General features: G+C 48.9%; 2 long non-coding RNA genes across 2 annotated transcripts in view; one reads left to right on the top strand and one right to left on the bottom strand.

Annotated features, from left to right (window-relative positions):
- The window catches only part of LOC141571531 (uncharacterized), a 93109-nt gene extending 80615 nt beyond the window's left edge, over positions 1-12494 (bottom strand). The window contains exon 1 of the long non-coding RNA XR_016020466.1: positions 11113-12494. This is a non-coding gene — a long non-coding RNA (uncharacterized LOC141571531). The remainder of the gene's footprint in view (positions 1-11112) is intronic.
- LOC141571532 (uncharacterized) lies at positions 9889-26220 on the top strand. The gene is made up of 4 exons (XR_012496314.2): positions 9889-10439; positions 12519-12657; positions 20205-20369; positions 24592-26220. It is a non-coding gene; the product is annotated as an uncharacterized LOC141571532 (long non-coding RNA).
- The last annotated feature ends 619 nt before the right edge of the window (positions 26221-26839 follow it).

Raw genomic sequence — 26839 nt, 5'->3', positions numbered from 1 at the left:
GGGGTGGGGGTGACCTAACAACCTCAGGAAGCGTGCCTCTCCCGTGTCTGGAGTAGGGAGCAGCCCCCACTGTGACCCTAAATTTCCCTAAGTCAGAGACCATCTGCCTATCTGCCTGTCTGTCTGTCTATCTATCCCCCCAGGGCCCAGGGCGGGTGGGGATGCTAGTGAGTGTGGACAGACAGACACAGGCTAGGGGAAGCTTCAGTGATTAATGGGTGATGAAAACCAGACTCTGTCAGGATGGGGGCGGGAACAGAGAGGCAGAGAGAGGCTGTCTGTTTTGTGCTTGGCTCAGCTTTGAGCCCACAGCCCAGGCGAGGAGGGTGGAGGCAGCTGAGGGTAGTGCCTGGCCCAGCCTCAAGGTCCTAGCCCGGGCAGCGGGCCTCCTTTCACCAATGCCCACCCAGCACCTTCTTCAGCCTCTGCCCCAGAAGGCAGCCCTGCAGGAAATCAGCTTTGCTGCCAATCCCAGGGACTTGTGGGGTCCCAGAAATACCCTCCATCCAGAAAACCTCAAAAACAGCCCCCCCACTCCTCATTCCTTCATCTTCCTCTTTGTTGTGGGGCCGACTGTCCCAGGGTACAGAGCTGAAGCTGCTCTTGCCTCTCTACCCTCAAATATATGACACCCCCATACTCTGTGCTCAGCCCTCACCATGGAAACTTTGAAAAGTTTAAATTGAGCAGATTTTCCCCCAGATATTCCTTGACAGCAAAAGCTACATCTAAGAGGATTTCGATCAAACCTCCCAATTCGCATCCTAGAGGAAATGAGCAGGAGGGAGACGTGCACAGCCATTTCTCATAGTCCTCACCAGACAGACACCTGGAGGGACCTCACAACACCCTCCTCCACTGTCCCCAAAATATCCCCCCCACGCCACTGGCCTGCGTGCCCTATGCCTGGGATTCCACCATTCAGTCCCCAGCGTGAGGTGCTGCCTTCCCTCACAGATACTAAACTGGAAGAGTCTTCCAGAGGCTTCCCAGTATGACCACCCCCAGGGCCCTGGGATCCAGCCAGGCAGGGCCTGAAAGAAGGAAACAGGATACAGATAGAGGAAGTGACTGGGAGAAGGCAGAGCATGAAGGCAAACTTTGCTGACTGAAGGCTTTTGTCGCTAACTGTCCCGGCCTGCCTGTCATCAGAATGAAAATTATTTTTTGGTTGTCAAAAACATATTTCCAGGGCAGCTGTTGTGTTGCAGTAAGGCAGGCAGGTAAGGAAACCAATATTTATCACTTCCTTCTTGCCTACCAGGCATCTCGTGTGTATTTGGGGGTCACTGAATCTCAGAAACCGTCTGTCTGAAGAGACTGAGGCTCTGAGATCGCACATCCCCTACCTTCAACTCAGAGCTGAGATCCCAGGTGTGTCAGACACAACAAAACTCTCCTCCTTTCTAAAGCCCTGCCCTGCCAGTGGCTGAGGTAGGGAACTGGACACCATCTGGGAAGAATCAGAGATTTCTTAGAAAAGGCCTCATATGGGAATTAAAAAGAAAATCTTCATTAGGGCTTTTTAATCAATAAAGCCGAAACATAACCTTCCTCCTTGCAAACATTTTCGACCCCCAGGAACACCCGACTATGTGTCCAACAAATTATTAAAGAAGCAAGAATAAAATTTAAAAATCCCCATCTCAGCCAGTCAGAGAATGCTTTTTACTGGGGGTGGAGAAGGGTGCTGCCGAACTTGATTGCTCCTTATGTCCCAGCTCCTGTCTCTTGCCTTGACAGAGCCCAGACTTGTCATCTGAGAAGAACGGGGAGGACGAGGTCACTGCCCTTCTCTTGTTTCCGCCCAGAGATCTGCTTTTCTGCGGGGAATGCAGGCCTGAAACAGCTTTGCAGCCTGCAGGCTGCAACGTGCGAAGAGCTGTTGAGGGTTTAGGGGGTTGTTACAAAGGGGAGTGTAGGATGTAACTCTCTCCCTTCCCCCCTGAGTGGGACGACAAGACACCCTAGGCCAAGGCCAAGTGTTCTTGGTTTATTTGTGGCTGTAAATCTGGGCCCAAGCCTGAGCCCCTCGTTTAGACTGAGCTCCTCATTTAGTCTGCCCCACCTGCAAAGGGGAAATCATCAGACACCTCTTCTCAGCCATGAAACGAAAACGTTGGAGAGAAAGTGGGAGTGCATTCATTCTCTGTTGCTGCGCAACGAATTACCACAAAGTTAGCAGCTTAAAATAACACCTGTTTTATTATCTGACAGTTCTAGAGGTGAGAAGTCCAGGTGGGCTCAGCTAGATTCTCTGCTCAGGGTTTCACAAGGCCAAAATCAAGGTGTGAGCTGGCTGGGTTTGTGTCTAGCTCTGGAAAAGATTCTGCTCCTAAAGTTCACTTGGGTTGCCCCAGAACGCTGCTCCTGTGCTTGGTTGGGTGTAGGACTGAGTGCTGTTTCCTTGCTGGTGCTCTCAGCTCCTAGAAGCTATTCTGTCTCAGGTCCCTCGCACACGATCCCCTCCATCTATCATTCATCAAAGGTACGTGGAATCCTCCCCACCCCATGCTTCAAATCTGTGGCTTCTTCTCCTGCCACCAACCAGAGAAAACTGCTTTCGAAGGGCTCATGTGATCAAATGAGGCACACCTACCAGATAATCTCCCTTTTGATTCACTCCGTCAACAGATGCATCATCTTAATTAGGTTATGAAAATCTATTTGCCATGTGATGTTACAGAATCAGAGGCTTGAGATCATATTCAGGGATGAGGGCGGGAAAACTTTGAGGGCCATATTTAGAGTTCTATCTACCACAGGGAGCAAAAGTGTGTTGGTTTTCCTGTCTAAATGCTGGACTAGATTCTTATCACAGGATTTCCTTCCCTCTGCCTCAGGTGCTCAAGAGGAAAGGGTGGCACTGGACTTGGCTGCTTGGGAACCCCTGGTCCTTCTCGCCTCCTCCTCCTCTTAGGCCAGGCTTTTCAAGACCTGAGGGGAGAATCCTACTTCAGAACCTCCGGGACTTTGCTGCTATCCATCCCCCTCTCCCTTCCAGAGCTTCAGCTACTCATCCTACCCAAGTCTCTGCTGGGCTCTGCCCTTCCCTCCACTCTCTCTCAGTACTGCACCTTCTACGTGATTTACGGAGCCTCCCTATACTCGCCTACTCTCTGCCCACCGGAATCTGGTCTGTATTGGTCCTCACGCCCTTAGTTTGCTCTCTCCCCATTATCTCAGTGGACACCTCCCAGGCCGTATTTCCCAGGTCTTAATGCGAAGGCACGGATGGATTCTATCTTGTACACTGTTGTAGTCCCAACAGTTGGTCCAGTGCCAGGAGCATAGCAGACACGTAGCAAACATTTGTAATGGTTTTTCTGGGTTCATGTATCTGTGGGATCCATTTGCTAAAGTGCTTTTCTCCCTGCCCCAAACCCACATATAGGTCACCATCCACCCCTGCAACAAGTGAAGCCTCATGTGACACTCTCCCTCAGCCTTGGTGTGTGGGTCCCTCAGGATGAAATGCCACTACTAACTCTGTTCTGTCACACACACACACACACACACACACACCAGAACCTCTGCATCCCCCTTGGCCCATGACTGGGGAGGGCAAGAGTCATTAACCTTAGGCTTCTACCCGTCTCCCAACCTGGGCCTCTGGTCAGTGATCTATCTAGGAGCTTATTTAGGCCTTAATCTCTGTTCATTTCATCCCTGAATTTGGGCCTGTGTTCTCATCCCCCAGTGACCCACCCACTTCCTCTTGGGAGTCCAGCTGAGGACAGTGTGGTTTGAAGAACATTCTTATCCCATCCCCAAAGCTCTGAGAGAAAAAAACGTGACTAAAAGCCTTGGAATGTGGAGCCTGCTGCTTCCTGCAAAGCATTTTGAATGAAACACGTAACCAACAGCTGCAGCACAGAGAATGGAAACTCTGAGGGACGTCATGGCTCCAGGTCCTCAAATAGCAGGGATGTGACCAGAACAAGCTCATTATGTCTGCCCAGCCTGGATGCCCTCAGCACCCACCAGCCCCTGCTCCCCTTCCATGTCTATCATGCCAAAAATATGCTCCTGTTGCTCACTTATTCCAAACACTGCACAGCCCCTCAAAATCCCAGGCTCTTTGTGAGGGGGCGGTAAGATACCCTTTTTACTCACCAGCCCCCAAGGGCATCTGGGACCCCATAGCCCAGGCACTCTGTCCTACAAGGAGCAAAAGGTTAGCTCATCTTCCAGCACAGTCCCCAGGCCAAGCTGGGCAGTGCCAGCCAGCTCATGCAAAGCACTAGGATAGCATTACCCAAGGCTGCTGTCAAGGTGGGCCTGGGGTATGGGGGGAACACATATGATCCCATGGGGAGCAAAAGCCCTAGGAGTTAGGGAATTCCTAAAGATCACTCCCGTGTGAAGGGAGGATATACTAACACTTTTTTCAACGTCTTTATTGAGATGTAACATACAGATGGCAAAATACATTCATCTTAACGGTATAGCTTGATGAATTTTATATATGTATACACCACCTGAAACAAAATATAGAACATTTCAAATACTCCAAAAGTTTCCCTGGAGCACAATATCTGTCCCCCTCAAAGGTAACCACTCTTAAAATTTCCTCTCACCATCAAAAACATTTGCCCATTTTTGGACTTCATTTAAATGGAATGCACTTACTCCCTTCCAACAATCCCCAAAAGTCTCATCTATGATAGCATTAGGTTTAAGCTAGAGGTCTGGGCTCCGATCATCTCAACCATTCAGGTGTGGAGAAAGTTCTTCCGATGCAATTCCTCAGGCCTAGCTCTGTAGCTGAAGACTTGTGAACTAAAGAGAAAACTTATATGATCATGTAGCCCCAATACACAATGATGAGACAGGCATAAGATAACCAATATAATCACTCCCATTCAAAAGCAGGGGAGAGGGAGACACAGGAGTCACTGGTCCATAGCACTTGTGAAATCCAGACAGACATATGTTGCCAGTGTCTTTACTGGGGCTAAGTCCTATTGCCTGGGAATGTCTCATTGCTCTTGGCTTTGTCCTCTGGGCTCTTGGTTCCACTTCTGAATCACCCTTCCTTCACTAGAAAAAAAGGCTGGTGGTTGCAACTGAGTAGTTTTCTCACCTTGCTCCCTTCTTACGGGTCCACAGTCCAAAACAAAAAATGGGTATTACTTTTCATTTTGTTCTACTCGGTCCCTTTTAGTCCAAGCTGGTGGTGCTTCTGACCTTCGTGGGTTTCCTATGGTTCCTAATGAGCTTCACTCCATTAGTCAAAAGCTAGACTGCAGATCTCATCCAGATCAAGTTTTCTCTACCCTGAGCTTTTTGTGAGGCTGTTGAGGGACGATCCCTTAATATTCTTTAAAATCCTATTGTTTAACAATGAGAATCTGTGAGGCACACTCTTGAAATCCTTAGAGGACCTTTATCTATCTGAAAGATTTTATAACGTATTAGATCGTCTGGAGGTTTAATAGAGGTTCTTATAAGACCACTCTCGATTTTACCTTTGTCCTGAAGCCCTTTCAGACTGAGAACCTTTTGCTCTCTGGGGAGGCTGAGAATGAGAAATAAGATTTACTGGCTTTTTAATATTTTGTATAAATTTGGCTTGAAAATTAAAGTTTCCTTTTTAACTCATCTTTCTCTATCTTTATCATATGCAGCTAAAATAGTCCAACTGGCACTTTCAACATGCAGCATAAAAATCTCCTCATCCAAAACCATCGAGTCGCTAGGTATATTTTCTGTTGTCTACATCACTTCAAGTGACAATGTTGCTAAAGTTTCTTCCACCATCTAATATGGGTCCCCTTTCCTTCTGTTTCCAAGAACGTTTTCCTCACTTTCCTTAAAGCCTTCACCAGCAGCCTCCTTCAGGGCCATCAGGCCTCCACTAATATTATCTTCAAAACTCTTACAATTTCTGCCCATCTCTCAGTCCTCAGCCACAGATTTAGGTTTTGTTATGGCAGCTCTCCATTTCTAGGTAATAAGAAGTCTGTGTCAGCTATTTCATTATTAATATAACACACCATCCCCAAAGAAAGGTCTTAAAACAATAACAACCATTTGTTTTGCTCTCGAATTTGGAGGTTGATTGTGAATAAGCCAGACAGTTCTCACTTTGGATCTCTCTCATGAGTTTGCAGTCAATTGATGGCCTGGGCTGAGGTCAGCTCAACTGCTTCTTCATTCACATGTCCGGGAACAAGGCTAGGAAGACTCAAACAGCTTGCGACGAGATGGCTGGGGGTCCTCTCTTGAATGTGGTCTCTCTACAAAGCAGCCTCAGGGTGGATGGATTTCTTTCATGGTGGCTGAAGGCCCCCAACATGAGTGTCCGAAAAGGAACCATCCTCCTGCCCATGCAGATATGAGTGGTGCCCTCAAGTTGGTAGTAACATTTCCAAGGTGATTTAGGTTTTGGTTTTTCTTTTTGTTTGCACCCCAGGTGCAGACTTGAGTCAATCATTCTCAGTGGCACAGTCTCATCCCTGTTCCTTCCCATAAAGGTCCTGACTTATTTATTTGATCCTCGCTCACTACCCCAGTCCTCCCCACCCTTAAAGGCAACCACATTAGTATGGTTGACATCACGTCCTTTTGTGTCCCTAAAAACACACATCGCCCTTCTGTGTGTATGTACTTTAGTTTACATAAACAATATTGTGCTGTAGATTTTATTCTGTTTCTTGCCTTCTTCAGGCAGCACTATGTTTGCAAGGTCCACCCATATTGTTGGGTGTACATCTAGTTCGTTGTGCAGCCACCCCATTTGACTTATCCCATTTCCCCAGTGAGGTGGAGGAGAGAGGGGCAAACTGAGGAGATGGTTAGAAATAGGCTTCTCCTTCAGACTCTATCCCATCAGAGCGATGTGCCAACCCTCTACCCAACCTCACGTGTGCATGCATGTACACACACACACACACACACACACACACACACACCTTCAGCTGGGGACCCAGCAAGTGGAGGTGGAGGAAAGCAAGCTGGGAGTTCTATCAAAGGGCAACCTGTCCTAGAGCTCTGTTACTTTTAAATCCAAGTCCTTGCCTCCTCCAGGAAACCTGCCCTGGTCACTCTATTCCATGCAGGTCTGTCCCACTTTGGGGACTGTGACTCTCACTTAATCACAGCAGTCCTTCTGTTATTCTCTCCCTAATCAGATTGAACTCCTCTTGAAGGAAAGGACCATCTCTTGCCCTTTTTATCTCTCTTGCTCAAGATCTGGCCCAGAGGAAAGGAAGGCAGGGAGTGGGACGTTGAATAGTGATTTTGCTTAATTCAGGTCCTACTTTCTCTGTTTTAGGGACATGCCATCTTGTAATGAATGTTTATGTGCCAGATTCTTAGAAATCCAGAGAGGAAATATACACTGTTCCAGCAATTAGGGAACCGTTTTGGGGGATGGGAGGGGTGCAAAGATCCAAACATGAAGTTGCAGGGCAACATGAAGAATACAAAGGCTTGAGCATGTACCTGGCGTCCAGAGGGGGAAACTCCAGTGCAGTGCCCAGGGAGGCCAGGGGGTTCCTGGCAGAGGTGACACCCAAGATTAACCTGGGAACCTGGTCAGAACAGGTGCCCAGAAAGGAGAAGAGCTAAGTTTAGAAATGGGAGTACATGAGGGGGTTATGAAATAAGATTCAGAGGATGCAAGAAATATCAGTATTGTAAACATTCCAGTTATGATGGCTGCATAAGAAATGACTGTAATATTGGCATCAAACAAGCCATTACGTTTGCAGATTCTTTGGGTTTGTCTCTGCTCTGTGTTGTCCGGGGCCTCAGCTGGAAGCATTGAAGGCTGGACTTTGGAATGGTCTGAAGGAGGATTCACTCACAAATCTGGTGGCTGGTGTTGGTTGTAGGTTGGGGTACTCAGTTCCTCTCTACCTGGGCCTTTCCATTGATCTCTCCAGGGAGTCTAGTTTGGGCTTCTCCACAGCATGGCAGCTGGGTTCCTAGGGTAAGTACACCAAAAAAGAGAGCCATGTGGAAGTTGTAGCCTTTCTGTGACTGAGTACCCAAATCATCACTTCTGCCTTACTCTATTGGCAGAGCAGTCACAAGCCCCGGGCCAGACACAATGAGAGGAAACAGACCTCACCACCTCTCAGTGGAAGGAGTGTCAGTCACATGAAGAAAAGCATGTGGGATGGGATATATATTTTGGTGCCGCCATCTTTGGAGAATACAATCTCCATGGTATGTATTCATAGCGTGGAGGGATAATAATAGATGAAGAGGTGTCCATGACTCTGTAGTCCAATATGCAAGATGGAGGCAGCCAGACACAAGGCTACAAGGATAGGTCAGGCACGGTTCTGGAGGGTCTTAAAAAACCATACCTAGGAGAATGCTTATAAGCAAAGGAGGACTTTGGAAGCCCCAGGACTCCTTCCCCTCATTCCCAGCATCCAGTACATCCTCTGTGCTTGATCGGAAAATATCTAGGGCCCTCTAAGTGTGGCTGAAGCAGAGGGACTCTCAGGGTTGGTCTATGCCCTTGGAGTAAGAGTCAAGGGTAACCAGCCACCATTCCCCCACCCTTGTCCCTGTATGCACGTGTATGCACACCTACCTGGTCAAGCCAAATCTCTCAACCCCAGAGAGACATAAATGCTGCTGCTTGGGTGGCACGCAAGGGTTCTTCAGAAGTGACCTTCCAGGCCCATTCTGAATGGTCTTTGGCAGAGTAAAAACCATATTTCACACACACACACACACACACACACACACAGCCCCACAAGGTGTAAGTTAAAGGAGCAGCATCCTATCAAGGAGAGAGCACTTGTTTTGTAGTCAGGAGTCCTGTGTTCTCGTCCTGTCTCCGTCCAACCATCTGTGGACCTCAAGGGAGGTCAATTATGCTGCTGGACCTTGCAGACAAACGCAAGAATTACAGTAGACAGGACTCTTCTTCAAGTATAGCCATTGAAGCTCAGCAGTAAAAGTCACCTGGCTTGAAAACTACACCTCTTCCTCACTACAATGGCTAGAAACAACAAGATTAACAATACCAAATGCTGGCAAGGATGTAGAGCAACTGGAACTCTCATACTTTGCTAATGGGGATGCAAAATTGGATACCCACTTTAGAAAACAGTTTGGTAGTATCCATTAAAGCTAAACACCTTCCCTATGACCCAGCAATTCCACTCCTAGATGTTACCTCAAAGACATAAAAACGTATGTCCACAAAAAAAGACTGTGCAAGGTGATCATAACAGCTTTTTATAACAGCCAACAATTGGAAACAGTCCAGGTGTCCATTAACAGATGAACAGATAAACTATTTAATAGAAAGAAACAAACTACTCATACTCAACATGGGGGGATCTCAGACGCATTATGCTGAATGAGAGAGTTCGGAAACAAAAGTGTATACTGTATAACTCCACTCATTTCTCATGAAGTCCAAAAACAGGTGAAACTTAACAGATGATAGAAGTCAGAACAGTGGTTGCTTGGAGGCGAGGGGGGGAGGTTGGCGTTGAGGGGAACATGAAGAGACTAGAAAAAAGACCCACGTGACTTTCTAGAGGGATAGGATTGTTCTATAGTTGATGGAATGTAGGTAACACAGATGCATACATTTGTCAAACGCATGGAATTGTACACATAAGATCTGTGCATTTCACTGTAATACTTTAATTTTTAAAAATAAAATAAAATCATCTCCACTGCCTGTTAAAACGCAGCTTCTTGGGCACCCCAGACATACTGAGTCAGGGAGTCCACGGAACTGGGGCCCGGGAATCTGCATTTGGAACAGGCTCCCGCTTCGGCCAGGGCACTAGATTTGAGACCCATGTCCCCAGGGGCGATACCCACACACTCCTTTCCCCACCCCGTACCCCCACTGCACACGATCCTACCCAGCACTGGGCGACTCCGGCTCTCGCCAAGCCCTCAGCCCTCTGCCCAGTCGTCCCTGGTAACCAAGAAAGGGCTTGAAAACCCTCCAAGTGCAGCCGCCTAGGGAGGGGCCGTCCACAGTGTCAGCGAGACAAGGGCCAATACAAAATGCCGGGTAATTGGCGGTTTTCTAATTCGCGGCCCTTTGTGCGGCGGCGCGGAGCCGGCGGCCGCGCTCCCCAGCCCGGGCCTTTCAGCCGCCGGGGCCCGGCCGCCGCTCCCCGCGCTCCGTAGCGCATAATTAATCGGGCTTCACAGGGCCCAGGACAAAGGCGCCCATTCACCCCGCCGCTCCTCCCCCCGGGGATATTGTTATTCCTGAAAACTGCAGCCAGCTGGGCTGCAGAGAAACGTCAGCTCTGTTGAGAAGGAGCTGCCCGGCCGCGGAGGAGAGAGGGAGCTCTGTCTCTGCGCCCCGAGCGGGCGGGATTAGAGCGGCCGGGAGCCCGGGGTGGGCAGGGGGCCCGGGGTCTTTTCTGAAGGCTGCCCGACTCCTCAGAAAGCCTCGTGATTTCCATGGGGCCCTGGAGAAGAGCGCTATGGAAATGGTAATGGGGGCATTGAGGCTGGTTCTTAGGAAAGGAAAAGGGGGTGCATTCAGGCCAGCCCGACCGTGGCACTGCTCCCGGGTGGGAGGCGCCCGTGGATGGCCTGGTGGGAAGGCCAGGGTGTCCCCACCTGTACCAGGCCCTCCCAGACACCAGGAAAAGTCCGTCAAGGAATAAAGGCCTGAGTCTGGGTCCATGGAGCCTGCAGTGAAGTCAGGGGCTGGGTGTGTGAGGACCCCACAGTCACCTGGCTTCTGCTCCAAGGACCTCCTGGGGAGCTTGTTCATAATGATACCTATACAGGCTCAGACCTCACCCCCAGAGAATCGGGCTCCCAAAGTCTGGGCCCAGGCTTCTGCATTTTTATATGGTCTTCAAGCATCTCTGGAGCCCACCCATGCTGGATTACCTCTCAGCACTGCCCAGGGAGGTGGCTCAGGTGCTCAGCTTCCCAGTTCACAAAGGAGGAAACAGGCCCAAGGAGGTAAAGGGACTTGCCCAAGTGACAGAACAGAGCTAGAAGTAGACCGGGTGTGCTTGCTCTGTGCATGAGTAGACTAGACGGGAGCAGCTGCTGAAAAGGGAGGCTGCACCGCCTCCCCAGAACATTTCTTGACTGCTCAGGCCTGCTCTGAGCTCTCCCCTCCCTCACCTCTACTTGCATGAGACTGACCTGCCAGTTAAATGCCTCCAGCATGTTCGGTCTCGTGGGTTCACTGGGGCTTCTCCCACTGGCTCCATCACAGGCACCCTTGAGAGCAGGCCGAGAGATCACATTGGTTTTGTGTCCTGGCCAGCGCCGGTAGCGTTCCAGCCAAGGCTTATTGGATGTGAACAGCATCTCACGACTCCGGGGTCGAGTCCTCTAGGCTTCGTTCCCATTCAAGCCCAGTGGCTTCTCCAGGCCCAGCAGAAGGCCTGGTCCTAGGTCAGCCGTGCAGGGCTTCACCTTCGCCACTGAACCCAAGGAAATGGGCACCCGTTCATTCCTCTTCCCAAAGCTGGGAGCAGTCATGAACAGCCACCGTGGATTTCCAAAACCTCAGCATCCTGAACACCTCCCAGAACAAGCAGGGGCCTTTCCAAAACCCTGCCCATCCCAGCCCATCTTGAGGAGACATTCTGTCCATAGCCGTACTCTGGAAAATGTTCCCTCAGCCTAAGACTGCCAGTCCTTAGCAGGAAGGGCCACAGTCCCTAAAGCCAGACAGCACCACAGAACCTCGCTCTTCCCGTGAGACAGGGAATAGAAGCCTCCTGTATTTTTAGAGGAACCCAGGCTAGCCTCCAAGGCTTAGAGAGGGTGCCCAACCAAGCTTGCTGCTTCCACCAGATCATGCCACATATTGGAAAGTCAAATCACATCTGTGGGTGGGAGCGTTTGCAGAAAACTCAAGAACAAAGTGGAGAGAAAGAGAGCGAGAGTTCAGCCAAGGCCTGGCCAGGCCTCTAAGGGGGCAGATCAGCTGTCCAGTAGCAAGCCGACTCAGGCATAGCCACTGAAGCCATCAGTTTCCCAGGGGGACTCTGTGACCTAGACAGTCCCCAAAGGCCAGGCCACCAGTATGATATCAAGCAGAAAAACAAGCTGGCTGTCTCCCATTACATAAACTTGAGTGATCCGATACTGTCTAGAAATGAGAGGAAGAAGGCTCAGTTATAAGGAAACTGAGTTATAAGGAAACTGAGTTACAAGGAAACTACAAACTATGTAGAACAATGTCCTTGAACTAGACACTGAAGTGTTTGGGGAAATATCTCTGTTCGCAGATGATTCCACAAAAAGTAAATATTGGTGAATCTTGGGAAATGGCTTACAGAAATTACTTGTAATAGTCTTATAATTTTTCTGAAGTTTGAGATGTTTTAAAAAAGACAAGCACAGACACACACCAGCATCGATATTCCACATTCCATATCCAGGGATGGGACTCAACTCTCCTGTCATCTCCAGCCCCACACATGCACACCCACAAGCAGCTTTCTCGATTATCTATTATAGCAGTGTGTGAACCTAAGTGGGTTTGAAGGGGTTTAAGGGTAAGGTCTGTGTTGTTTATCTCTGTGATCCTATCCTAGGGCTGTGCTTTGTAAACCGGTAGACCTTCAACCAAACCTAGCATCCAGTCCTTTGCCATGGAAGGTTTCCAGCTCTGAGTGAGATGGAAGAAGGAGGAAGAGAAGGGAGCTGACCACCGGAAAGAAGGAACCAAGAAAGGTAGTAGAGTCCATATAGATTTTCATTCGTGTCAGAACTGGTTATCATTTTCAAGATTAGTAGTCAGGCCTGCTCAGTCAGTTCCTTCTACTTGGATTCTTCCACAAAGCTTGGGAAGGAGCTCAACCCCCGTGGGCCTGCCCAATACGGTCCCCCCAGAGCACGGACAGGCATACACAACCTGAACCTGACCACATTCACTTCACAATGTGCTTATCAGAATCAGCAAGCTATTTATTTAAACACTGCCTGGTTCTCTGAATGTCTCATGTAGGTGAATCTTGGCTCCCCATTGAGGCCACAGGGGTAAGGGCGTTGCCTCCTTCCACTCCCCACCGTGGCCACTGTCACAGGCTTGGAAAGACATAGACACACGATGAGCCATAAAGTGCCTCCACCAGGAACCGTGTCTAGTTTACTCTCTTCTACATCTCTAGCACTTAGTGGTTATCACATATCTCAGTACGTGCTCAGTAAAAACTCATTGAATAATGGAGTAAGTGGGAATCTTGAGTTGAGTTACACGGGCTCTTGGAGGCCTCAGATGCTCAGCCGTGGAGACAGAACCAGTGCAGCCCTCCCTTCTATGCCCATCCTCAGAGCAGGTCCCCCTGGCTGCCAGTTCTACCATGTCCCTGAGAAAGGCGGCCTCTGAGTCCTCTTCTCACGTGACAAGAGTGCAGCACATTTCTGGCGAGTCAGGACCTTCTGTAAGAGAGCTCCAGGTCAAAGTTATGGTCTCGCCACCCCCACCCCCTCACTCTGACCCCACATACAGAAATATGGACAGGTTCAGCATAGGGAAAGCACAGTGTAGCACCCTACAGGAGCCAGAGGCTGAGGGACAACAGAGGGCTTGGTGGGGGCAGGGAGAGTAAGACTAGAATGGAAATCAAGAGCTCCATTTTTCCTCCCTGGAGTTTGGGGCCAAGGTACTTGTTACAGGGCAATGGGGTTGCTTCTCCCAGTTGCTAGCAGGAATGGCAAATTGAGGCATAGGCTCTTTCATCAGGCCCTCAAAACCCTTCCAGGCCCCCGACCCCCAGGCTAAGAGCTTTATGCAGTATTTTTTCTGCAGTTACCATGAGGCCTGAGCCCCAGGTCAGTCCCGGGAGGGTTTGATGCATTCGTGGCCTTAGGGATGGGACATTTCAGGCTGCCCAGAGAAATCTCTGCACACCTTGGGGGAGGGGAAGTTCCTCTTTTAACATCTCCTACCAGGGGGCTGGGCAATCTTGACAAGGCCTCTTCTTTCTCAGCACCTCTCACCATCTCTCTGCGCCCCTTTGGAGAACCACTCCCTGGGCCTTTGAGGCAGGACTGCGCATGCTCCCAGCACACTCCTTGTTTGCTTCCAATCCAAGAAAAAACCAGGTTTCCTGGTTGGGAACTCATTCTCCCTCCCCCTTCTCCCTTTCTCTGCCTTTCCCTCCCCTTCACTTTCCCCCAACCCCCACTACCCAACCCCAAGAGCTTCCAAAGTGACAACATGTGGGCCCCTTGTCCTCAGGCCCCTGCTGGCATCTCTCCCAGCTCGCCCACCTTCCTCCTCCAGTTTCACAACCCGGCCACCTTCCTCACCCCACCCCCACCATTCCTCTCTGTGGACAATTTTCTAAATGCAGCCAAACTTCCCCTTTCAGTCCACAGGCCCCGTGAAACAGCTGCAAAAAGTCAGCAACTCTGCAGAGGTCTGCCTGCAGAGTCTGGCTGAGAGCAACGCTCTCTGGTTCTAGCCATTGCTTCGCTATCAGGCTTTGGAAGTCCAGTTTCCTCCTCCAGTAAACAGTGGGGAGACCACCCCCCAAGAGATACAATCTCCCCAACAATCTAATCTAGAGAGAACTCCCTGTGGGGCCTGAGAGTATAGTCAGCGGGAGGAGACACACAAAGACTGGCCTGGTTTCCTCGCCCTGCCAACCCCTGTGCCACCCTGGGCAATCCCCTTAATGTCCCTAGACATAGCCCTCTCATTTGAGAATGAGGGGATAGATCGACTGATTTCCTTTGTCATTTCTAAGTCTAAAGCTCCACACGTCTGTGATTTCTCCTTAGGGTGCCCCTGTTCAGTGACTGAAGAGAGAATAGGTTTTCCCAGGGACACACGGCCAGCTGAAGGTTGTCTAGACTCAAACCCACGTCTCCTAAACTGCATTCCAAGTTCTCTCTGTGACATTCGGCCCTCAGTCAAATAGTGGCTCCCACTCCTGATTCCTGATCAGAATCGCCTGGGAAAATTTTACAACATAACCCCAGGCTGCACTCCAGACCAACAAATTCAGAATCTCAACTAGGGACCTGGTCATCCATCTGTTTGGAAAGTTACCCATGTGATTCTGACTGAGCACTTTGGGTACTGAACCATGTGGAAAAGGCTTCTAGAAACTAAAGATGAAGCCCTAAGCCAGAAGAGCCTGCCTGCTCCCTACCAGGCGCCCAAGACCTCCCCATGTCCCCCTAGGGCAGACAGCCCCAGGGCTGCAGTCCTAGAGCTGGAAACCAACCTCACCAGAGGCAGGAGGCCATGGGGCAGCTCCAGACCTCTGACGGCTTTGTGTGAATTGAGAAAAGGAAAATAGAGAAGGGAAACTGAAGCAGCGCCAAATGCAGTGAAGGAGAAAAAGACAAGAGAAAGGGGAAGGACTCTGAGGTCAGAGAGTCATGTGAATGGCATTTAGGGAACAAAGCCCCTTCTACTGTGCCCCCAGCTCCCCCTTCATCAATCATCCCCTGGGCCTGATAAGAAGTACTCTTCTGCCAGGGCCAAAGCAAGGAGAACATTGCTGCCCGCAGAGGTCCAGGACAGAAAGTCCACATCCAGACATCTGTCAATTCTAAGTGTGTGAGGCCTCTACTTCCTCTCCCTAGGCAGAGCTAGAAAAGAGCCCTTCCCACACGACACGCTTAGATCCCCCATCATCTCTGCTCACCAGAGCCAGGGTCTCCTGGCGGACATTTAAGCACAATCACTTAGCCATTCCTAGGCCACAGTAAAGGCTAAATCCATCCCCCAAAACACTTGGCATCACTTCACGGTGATCCACGTGACGCTGTGTGACTTTGAGCAACCTCCACCCTCCCCTCCCCAGGCCTCAGTGTCTGAGCTTGTCTGCCTTACTGTGAAGGCGTATGCGGAAGGAAGGGATGTTGCTATAGCCCAGGGGTCAAGAGCCTGGGCTCCAGAGGCAGAGGCCTGAGCTGGGGTCCTGGCTTTGCCCTTACGGGCTTTGTAAGCTCTGTGCCAGTGTCCTCATCTGTAAGGTGAGAGTTCACTGATGACAGAAAGGGGAAGACAACAGAAGTCCAAACCAACATGGGACTGATATCTATCACACACAAGCACTGCCCTTTGCAAATCAAAAGACGGTAACCCATAAAAAAGTAAAGGAAGGATATGAGCCTGCGATGAACAGAGCTGCAAGAATACACACAAACGGGACTCATGTGTCAGAGAGATTTCTATCAGGGAGGGAGACACAAGTGAAGAATGGGACAAAAGGGATGGTGATTCCAAACCTGGGGGCAATTTTGCCCTCTCCCCACCCCCTACCCCCCACCACCAGGGGACATTTGGCAAAGTCTGGAGATTTTGTTGGTTAGGGGAATAGAGAAGGGAAACAAGCAGGGTGGGTGGGGGTGGGCAGGGGTGCTACTGGCATTTAATGAGCAGAAGCCAGAAATGCTGGAAAACATCCTAATATGCACAGGACAGGCCCCCACAACAAAGAAGTATCTGGCCCAAAATGCCAACAGTGCTGCAGTTGAGAAACCCTGGACCAGATAGATGGATAAATAGGTAGATGAAAGGGGCCTTGCTAGGACACTGACAAAAATGTGCTACGAGCTGCTGAGGCATGGGATTCATTAAAATAAACCCAATAAAAAGGCAATAAGAATGATTCCTTAATGTTTGGCACACAGTAGAGTGTTCAGTTAGTGGTTGCTGCTCTATCGCTACTCTTTCCTTGTGGGGTCTGAGCTCCTCAGCCCTCCTCTGCTCCAGCAGAAAAGCTGTGGGCCTCAAGCCAGAGAGACGCCTGTGTGGCCCAGAAGTGGGTGAGCAGTCACAGCGGGCAGCCCAGCTCTCGCCCCTGCACCCCAGCAGTGGAATAGAAGGAAGCAGTAGCTGCAGAGGGGCAAAGAAGGAAAAAGAAAAAGATGGGTGGGGAACAAAGAGGAAGAGAAAGGAGACACTGCAAGTTTCAATGTTTCACAACATCACAAAAATACCCAGCAAGCCGGTAGAGGGGAGGCACACGGAGGAGTTCAAATTGAGCAATGGCTGTGGTTCTCTTCTCAAATTTATGGAAAATTCTTCTTTCATACCCTTTGGTTCAGGAAAGCCAGACCCTTCAGAACCTCCACAGTGGCCTAGAAAGGGACATATCTCACAGTCACAATACCTTGCGCCATCTCCTTCCCTTCAAGTCCTCCTCCTTCTTCTCCCTCTCACCCTGGCCAAGAGATCCTCTAGGAGTCTTAAGCTGATCCCCAAATTTGGCTCTGAGCTCCCTGGCAGCCCAAGCAAAATGAGAATTGGGGTGAGCTTCATGAGTCACATTGCCCATAATCCAAAGCCCACCAGTTCCTCTGAGAATGCATAGCTTTGCCAGGAACTGGTGCCTAAAATATACTCAGCTCATAGGTCTTATAGAGAGCCCTGGCTGAGGCAGTGAGTACCGGCAATGGCAGGATCCCAAAATAAATGCCACAGTGGGACTCCTGCGGCCATTTTCCATGAAGCCCCATCATAAGGGAGAGACATAATAAAGATCTTGTGGTGGCTAAATAATGTGGTCCAAGAGCAACTCAGCTTCATGAGAGCCCGACTTGGTTCAGGGATAAGTCTCATCTGGAAGAATGGCTGGAATGCATGGCCTTTAAATAACCCCCATGAACTTTATTTCTCTCAACTGAGCTTTTGATAAAACTTGAGCAGAGGGAGGCAGTTGGAGGTTGTAACCACTGACAAGGGTCTGGCAGGCAGTGCTCTGGTCCTGGGAGAGGGTGGGGCCCTGGGGCCCTGGCACCTGCAGAGACCTCATTCATGGATTCAGCTGTTCACAGACTCCCCCACAGGCCCAGAACATGCGGGACTCTCTTTCATTTTGCTCTGGCTGAAGTGGAACTAGGCAGAGAGGTTAGCGATGTAGGCGCCAGGGCTCGGAGCTAGTGGGGACACTGGCCATGACTGAGCGCCCTGCCTCACTTTGGGTTATTATTAAGGGTAATAACAGCTCTCATTTATTGGGGAGCTAGGCATCATTCCACCCCCTCAATCTTCACAGTTAAGATCTTAGGTAGATACTATGATTGTCCTCATTTGACAGATGAATAAACTGAGGCGCAGAGGGGCTTTGCCAACGGAACACAGCTAGTAAGAGCAGAAGCTACGATGCCTCCTCAACTCTGTCCAATTCCAAAGTTCACACACTTGTAACCACTATACCATGATAGCCCGCCACATGGAATGAGAGATAAAATCTGTGGGAAAAGTGAAAAGGCAGTTAATTTGTGGCATGAGAGCACAGGAAACACACGCCTCTCAGAATGTGAAGGGGAGAAAGCAGGAAGCCTGCAGCAACGTTTTGAATTTAAGACCATGGGGCTTCTCAAAGCCGCTCAAGCATCCAGAGCCTGCTGGGTTGTAAATATCAGTTGTACCCAAGTTTCTGTAAAAGTAGTGGGTGTTTCAGGGAAGAGCCCAGCTTAAACAAAGGCTGCAGGGCAGAGGATAAAGGACACCCCACTGCCAAGGTCAAGACACCATTGAGGATTCCTCTGCATGTCAATAAGCGAGCAATGCAGAGGCCTACACTCAGCTCTTGTGGATCCCTGCTGGGTACAGCCATATATGCATCCTGTCACTTCCTGGGAAGCTAGCAGGTGGGCACATCCAAGACAGAAACTGTGATGTTGTCTTCCCTGCAGGTATCCCTGTGACTCACTAGCTCATGACACCAAAGTCCCATCTCCTATGATTAAATACACTGACCTTCTTTAGAAGATCTCTTTAGAATAAGGACAGGAGTGTCTATACCACAGGAAAGGTTTCCACATCAGTGAGCAATATGCTGACAAGCAGAACCTCAGCTCAGCCCCAGGAAATCTGATGACTCAGGAGGACACGCGTGCTCTCCACAGATGTGTTTACCAGGCACTGGCGATGGGCCCTCCCTGTGCCCGGTGTGAGGGTAAGGAGAGGAGTCAGGCCCAGTTCTTGCCCTCATGAGGTTTACAGTCTAGAAAAGGGCACAGACGTGGAAACATTTCAGTGTGTCTTCATAAGTCCCTTCTAGAAAACAGAAAAAAAGGATGCGAGGGAAGGAAGGATATACCTACAAAATAGATCCAGACTCTAACCACTTCTCCCCTCACCCAGTCTCACTGTTACCACCATCTCTGGCCTAGATTATTGCAGTGGGGTCCTGAACAGCAGGCCTGCTCCTAACCTAGGGCCTTTGCACTTCCTGCTCCCTTTGCCCTTTCACAAATAGCCTCATGATTCAGCATCGTCATGTCTTTGCTCAGATGTGCCTTCTCAGTGAGGCTTTCCCTTCATCAAAGCCACCTAAGGCCCCTTTCTCTGCCAGTCCACAAACTTTTTTTTTTTTTTTTTTTTTTTTTTAAGATTTTTATTGGGGAAGGGGAACAGGACTTGATTGGGGAACAGTGTGTACTTCCAGGACTTTTTTCCAAGTCATGTTGTTGTCCTTTCAATCTTAGTTGTGGAGGGTGTCGTTCAGCTTCAAGTTGTTGTTCTTTCAGTCTTAGTTGTGGAGGGCGCAGCTCAACTCCAGGTCCAGTTGCCATTGCTAGTTGCAGGGGGCGCAGCCCACCATCCCTTGCGGGAGTCGAACCAGCAATCTTGTGGTTGAGAGGACGCGCTCCAACCAACTGAGCCATCTGGAAGGCAACTCAGCTCAAGGTACCATGTTCAATCTTAGTTGCAGGGGGCGGAGCCCACCATCCCTTGCGGGACTTGAGGAATTGAACTGGCAACCTTGTGGTTGAGAGCCCACTGGTCCATGTGGGAATCGAACCGGCAGCCTTCGGAGTTAGGAGCACGGAGCTCCAACCGCCTGAGCCACCGGGCCGGCCCCACAAACGTTTTAATAGATGCAATACTGGGGAGCTTTGCTCAGTAACTCCTCACTACCTGCTCTCTTAAGGAACCCAGGACAAGTTTTCCACTGGCCTGGCCAGAGTCTCTTTCCATGGCCATGAGAGTGCACCCAGATGTGGCCCTCCCTGCCAACCATCAGCCAGTGGACTGGGGCCAAGCCCAGCTTCTCCAAAGTGCTGATCCCAGGGCTGGTCCTGTCCCATCTTGGAGAAATTCCAGCAGAGCCTGGGCAGCCTTCCCCCACACCCCCCACACTCTTGACCAAATTGTAACTCTGACCTGTTATAGCCGGGCTGGGTAGCTGGTCACCAAACCCATTTTTCTCCTCTTCCTGGGCACACATCTGGACTACATTTCCAGCTCCTTTGCCATCAAAGGTGGCCAACGGAGCATGAGTAGGAGCAACATGACTCTCTTCTAGGTTCAGGATGTCAAGAAGCCGATGTGCCTCATCCATCGCTCGCGTTCTGCCATGACCTCATGGTCTAGGAGATGGCAGAGCCACAAGACGGAAGGAGACTGAGTGCCTTCATTTCCGCTCCAACGTAGGCTACCTGCCAATCAGAGCACCCATCTTGGACTTTACGTGAGTAAAAAAAAAAACAAGCTTTGTGAGCACCCTGCATTTTAGAAACTGGCTACTGTATGAACTTGATGTTTCACTTCTTGCCCTGCTAAGGACTCGGGGCCTGCTTTCACTCCAATGTTCCTCCGTCCCTTCCCCAAATTGCATTTCCCACTGAACTTTGTCCCCTCTGCCCCACCCCATACCAGGCCTCCAATGATGACTTCAGCAGCCTATGAATGAATCCCTTCTGCTCTTGGGATCTGTGAGCTGAGGTTAAAGACAGCCTGGCAAAGGGGAAAGTCTCTTCCCACTACCTTCCCATAAGCCTGTTTCCAACAGTGTGTGAATCCAGGCGAGACAACAACCTTACAGAGGCTCAGCCTCCTCAGCCTTAAAATGGGAACAATAGTATCCGCTCATGCCACCTCACAGAGGAAAAATGGGAGGCCCTGGTATGCAGGGGCAGCTGCGCTGAGCCAGACCCTCTACAAGTATCATCTCACTTACAGCACTTAGATAGGGAAACAGAGGTACACAAAAGTAACAGCCAAGTTCACCCAGTTAGTAAACAGCTGCCCCGCTACCCCTGACTTGTCTCCTTCTCTTCTCTCCACCAAATGGCACTGCCACCACGCAGGTGCTCACGTCAGAGACGTCAGGTCACTCTGAGTCCTCTCTCACCCTCACTTCCCATATACCATTCATCACCAAAGCCCTGTTTTACCTTAATACATAGCTCTTCAGTCTAGCCCTTCCCTCCATCGCTGTTGTTACCATTTTGGTCCAAGCCCTCTGCACGTCGCTCCTGAACTCCTTCAGCAGCTTCTTATTGGTCTCCACCCAAGTCTTTCAGAAATACAAATCTGACCCTGCCAATTTCCAGGTTAAGACAGCTCACTGGCTTCCTCCTACTCTAACGCCAAAGCTTTGCCATGGTCTGCTCAGCCTGAGATCAGCCTCTTCTTGAGACCCGTTCCCCTGTCCCTCCCTTCTCCATTCCAGTCAGAGCAGCCTTCTTCCAGTCCCCTGAATGCCCACCACCTCCCTCATTGGTGGGAGCCTCTTTTGCACATGTTCTTTCTGCATGGAACACCCTCCCTTCCCCTCTTCACTGGCTTACCCCTGATCACCCTTCATATATCAAGCCTGGCATATGTTCCTCAAGAACATGTCCCCGACCTCCTTGATTAAGTGACATTCCCCCTACACAGTGTCTGACACATAGGAGAACTTCAATGTCGGCTGAAGGATTGAATCAGTGAAAGCTAGAGTTGAAATCCAAGCCTGTGTGACGCACCAACTGGCGTGAGGAATCGTATTGTCAGCTCAGGCTGCCACAACAAAATGCCACAGACTGGGTGGCTTAAACAACAGAAATTTGTTGTCTCAGAGTTCTGGAGGCTGCAAGTCTAAGATCAAGGTGCCAGCCGATTTGGTTTCTGGTGAGACCTATCTCTTCTGCTTGCAGATGCACTTTCTGGCCTTTTCTCTGCACACATGGGGAGAGGGAAATCTTTGGGATTTCTGCTCTTTATAAAGACACCAGTACTATCAGACTAAGGCCCCACCCTGATGCCCTTGTTTCACTATAATTACCTCCTTAAAGGCCTGATCTCAAATACAGTCACGGGGGTTAGGGCTTCAACATACGAATTTGGGGGGACACAATTCAGTCTATAACAGTCTGCCATCTAGCTCTCCAAGTTCACATCCTTTTCACATGACAAACACATTCACCCCCATCCCAACAGCCCCGAAAGTCTTAACTCGTTCCAGGATCCGTTCCAAATCCAAAGTCTCACTAAATGTCATCTAAATCAGATACAGTAAGACTCAAGGGATGATTCATTCTGAGGCACTATTCCTCTCCAGCTATGGACATGTGAAACCAGACAAAGTATGTGCTTCTAAAACACAATGGTGGGACAGGCATGGGATAGACTAGGATAGATCCAAAGGGAGAAACTGGAAAGAAGAAAGGAGTAACAGGTCCCAAGCAAGTCCAAAATTTGCAAGGCAAATTCCATTTGATCTTAGAGCTCCAGATTAATTTTCTTTAGCTTGATGTTCTGCCCAATGGGGCAACACTGCCACAGCCCTACGCAGTGGACCTGCCCTCTCAGCTCTGCTGGGTGGCCTTGCCCCTGAGGCACCAGGTGGTGGCATCCTGGCCCTCTGAAACCAGGAGGAAACAGCCTTGTCCCCCGTCCCCCGGGCCTATATTGGGAGTGGCACACAGGTGGACCACGGTGACCTCTGAATCGCCTTCAGGGTCATTTTTTACCTTTTCTTGGAGGACAACTGTGTTTGAAGCTGGGTAGCTCTATTGTCCTGTCCTGTAGATCCCAGAAAACCAATAGCCTTCCCTCATTCCATTTTCCTTATCCCCTTTATTCCCAGCCAGCAGTGCTTCTACTGGTATAATCCCATCTCTGTGCCTGGCTTCAGCAGACATGGCTGATTAAACTCGTGGGTCATCTCTTCATGGAATGCACACCTCTGCTGTTTTCTCCAAGACGCACTTTCTCATTTTTTGCAATGTGGACAGGCTGAGAATTTTCCATGTCTTCAAGTTCTGGTTCCTTTTTGCTTAATATTTCCTTCAATTGATCTCTCTCCTCTCACATTTTACTATAAGCAGTAAGGAGGAGCCAGACTGCACTTCCAACACTTTGCTTAGAAATCTCCTCTAACTACCCAAGGTCATCATACAGAAGTTCCACCTTCCACAAAACACTGGAACACAATTGAGCCAACTTCTGTGCTACTTTATAGCAAGGATTGCTTTTCCTCCAACTTCCAAGAACATGTTCTTTATTTCTGTCTGAGTTCTCACCAGAAGTACCTCTACTATTCATATTCTACCGACACTCTATCATGACATATGTGTTCTCTACAGCTCGCCTATTTTTTTTCTGTCTTTACCAGAATTGCCTGTAATGTTCATATTTCTACCAATAGTCTGTCCCAGGCAATCTAGGATTTTCCAAGCATGCACCTCAAAACTCTTCCAGCCTTCATCTGTCTTATTAGAGAGACCACTTCAGGGACGGTGTAGATGCCTGATAACTGCACTGTACACCTGAAGCTGAAGCTGAATAATAATGAATGTCAACTATAATTACATATAGATATAGATATAGCTATAGATATTCACAAGAAGTGGAGCACAGCATAAGGAACAGAGACAGTGGAAATGTAACGCTGTATGCGATGTCAGAGGGGTAGTAGATTGGGGGAAGGGGGTTATCACTTTGTGAGGGGTATAAACGATAAATGTCTAACTATTACATTGTTTTGTACACCTGAAACTAATAAAAACAAAAACAAAACAACTCTTCCAGCCTCTACCCATTACCCAGCTCCAGCACCACTTCCACAGTTTCAGGTATTTGTTATAGCAGCATCCCATTCTCATACCAAATCTGTATTATTCAGGGTTCTTCAAAGAAACTAATACATCTATATCTATAGATAAAGAAATTTATTATAAAGAATTGGCTTATACAATTATGGAGGCTGGCAAGTCCAAAATTTGCAGATTCAATGTTCTAGTTTGAGTCTAAAGGCTGGCAGGCTTCTATAGAAGCTGGAAAAGCTGGTGTCCTAGTTTGAAAATCATCAGGCAGGAGAATTCTCTCTTACTCGGGGAAAGGTCAGCCTTGTTCTATTCAGGACTTCAACTGATTGGAGGCGGCCCACCCACATTAGGGAAGGCAATCTGCTTTACTCAGTCTACCAATGTAAATGTTAATCTCATTCAAAAATATCTTCACAGAAACACCCAGACTAATGTTTGACCAACTTCTATAGAAGGGCACTCCATGTAGCCCAGTCAAGTTGAGACAAAAAATTAACCATCACAGCAATCGTACCAGGGAACAGATGTGAACAAGGCTTAATGAGTAGGCTGGAGCAGTGTAAGGGCTTAGCACCAGAGCTGGCATTGTGATTTGCCATTCACTCATTCCATGCACATTATTACACACCTACTACAAGCATCTCAGTTACCTACTGCTATGTAACAAACAACCCCAAAACTGAGTAGCTTCAAAAAGCAATGATTTATTCTTTCTCATGATTTTGTGGGTCAGGAATTTGGACAGGGCTCAGCTGGGTGGTTCTTCTGCTTCGGGTGCATCAGCTCATGTTAGTCATTCAGCTGGGATAGGCTGGAATCAAAGAGGGCCTCTAAAATATCTGGTGTCTCAGCTTGTCCCCATGGTCTTTCTCTCTCCAGGTGCTGTCTCATCATTCACTAGTCTACCCACACTTCTTTATAGCTTGGTCACTGGCTTCCCCAAGAATGTTCCAAGAGGACAAACCCCACAAGGAGAAGCAAGTCCTTGTCAGATCTACACGTGTTTCACACTCCTAATGGCATATTGTCCAAAGCAAATCACAGGTCCAAGCCCATGTATGGAGAGGACTATCCAAGGGCATGAACATGAGAATGTGTGGTTCCTTGGGGGCCTCTAGGATAACAGTCCACCAGCATGTGAGAGAATACCAGTCCTGACTCTTGCCCTCCAGGACCTCACAGTTCAGCCAGCATTTCCAAATGTATTAGAGTACACACAGCCTCCCAACATCATTTCTGTGATGAGTAAGCCCCAATATGAATTACTGACCTCTTCAGAGAGACTATCCGTTTCGTAAAGGTGGATTATCATATGATAAGTGTGTGCACATATCTATCACTTTTTATTCACATATTTTTCAAAATAAATTTTTAAAGGAAAAATATTGCTAATTTTGTATATTTGTGGGAGAATACTTTATTACATTCTATGGCATGCTAGTGATACTCAGAAGACAGTTTGGAAAATGCTGGCCTGGTAACTTCTGGTAGAAATTTAAAGCTTGGTGGCAAAGGCCTCTAGCTTCTAGAACCACAAGAGGCAGGAGGCCCATAGTGGATTGGAGACATTTGTCCCAGAGGGGTAGAAGGCCTGGGTTTTCTGTGGGACTGTTTTGTTTCCATGGCTACACATGTCAGGTGACTCACATATCATATTGTATCACCCTGTGCCCTCTCTGCACCTAGCACCAGAGGGTGTCACGTGTTACACACACTAAACACGCATCCCACTGTATCTCACCCCACTTCATAATAACTGAAACATCAGGTGGCAGCTCTCCAGAACTCAAAAGTTCCATCGCAAAGCCCAGAATTCCCAGCGGCTACTAGGAGATTCCAATGCATTTGTCTGGAAAGAGGCCCAGGAAACTGCATTCTTAGCCTCTGCCATGGGTCACAGGGTTTTAGTCTCTTCTTAGATTTAAGGTTTCCATGTGGTTATTGCTGAAAATTCCCCAAGGGGTAGGGACAGGGGAGGGACACCGAACCTGAGATGTGGGCCTAGTTGATGTCTACCACAGGCAGGACCCAGGTGGCCAGCAGCCGGAGAGTCAAGTTGTATCACATACCAAATGGACTTTTTATTATATAAATTTCTCTTACAACTTCAGAGACAACTTGCCTCCACAGGTTTCCTTCACGGAACAATCCCCAGAGATTAAATCTGTTTTGAGTTGTATTTTGAAGAAAAAAAAAGAGGAAATTGGATCCTTGTTCTGGGTGGGAGGAGGGGTGAGGGGAGGTGAAGGAAAGTTCAGAAATGAGGCAAAAGGCACAAATTTCCAGAAACTTCCTCATGCTTGCCTCCCCCCTGCATTTTGTCCTGTGCACACCCATCCCACCAGCTCTAGCATGGACACCCTCCCTCCTTCCCTGCCACTGTCCTCCTCACTCCAAAGGTGCCCACAGTTCCTGTTAGAGCCACGGTCTAGGGAAATAAGTCAGACAGAGAACGACAAATACTGTCTGATCTCACTTGATGTGGAATCTAAAAAAACTAGAATTCATAGAAACAGGGGTCCTGTGGGTAGACACAGTCCACCTACAGCCTGACCCATGCCCTCAGGTTGCCCATCACTTTTCATGTGATTTCTCCACATTTCTGAGTATGGATGACTGTTGCTCATACTCTCTTCTAAGTCCTCTTTTGAACGCTCCCTCTAGAGCAGGTGCCCTTATCCTGACCTCCACTGTCATTTCCCAGGTCTGTGGATAGAATTCAGGGGTCCCTGACTTCGGGTAGGAAAAAAATATCTCTTTATTTTCACTAGCCTCTACCTGAACTTTAGCTTTTCCTTTCATTGTAAATGTAGGGAACAACCTACAGGAGTATTTGCAGAAACTGACTTTGTCACCAATAGAAATCCAAGACATTTTTAGATCACTTTAGAATTGCCGCATAGTTTTGAAATATCACATAGCTACATCACGGCTTTAAAATTATCACCACCAAAGTGTCAATAAGGAAGCACGTATATTACTATATCCCAAAGCTGTTACCTGCATGTTTTGATATCTGTATTTTTATACCATGGGTTTCTTTGGCAGTCCTGTGGATTTGATGGCACACATGTGAAAACATTATTCCAAGAAGGGGTCTGTAGGCTTCACCAGATGCCCACTGGGT

This window comes from Rhinolophus sinicus, chromosome 2 (genome assembly GCF_057876585.1).
Source record: "Rhinolophus sinicus isolate RSI-liver-muscle chromosome 2, RSI-T2T, whole genome shotgun sequence".
Classification (NCBI taxonomy): domain Eukaryota; kingdom Metazoa; phylum Chordata; class Mammalia; order Chiroptera; family Rhinolophidae; genus Rhinolophus; species Rhinolophus sinicus.
Note: the sequence above shows the minus strand (reverse complement) of the source record. Positions and strands in the feature narration are given on the sequence as shown.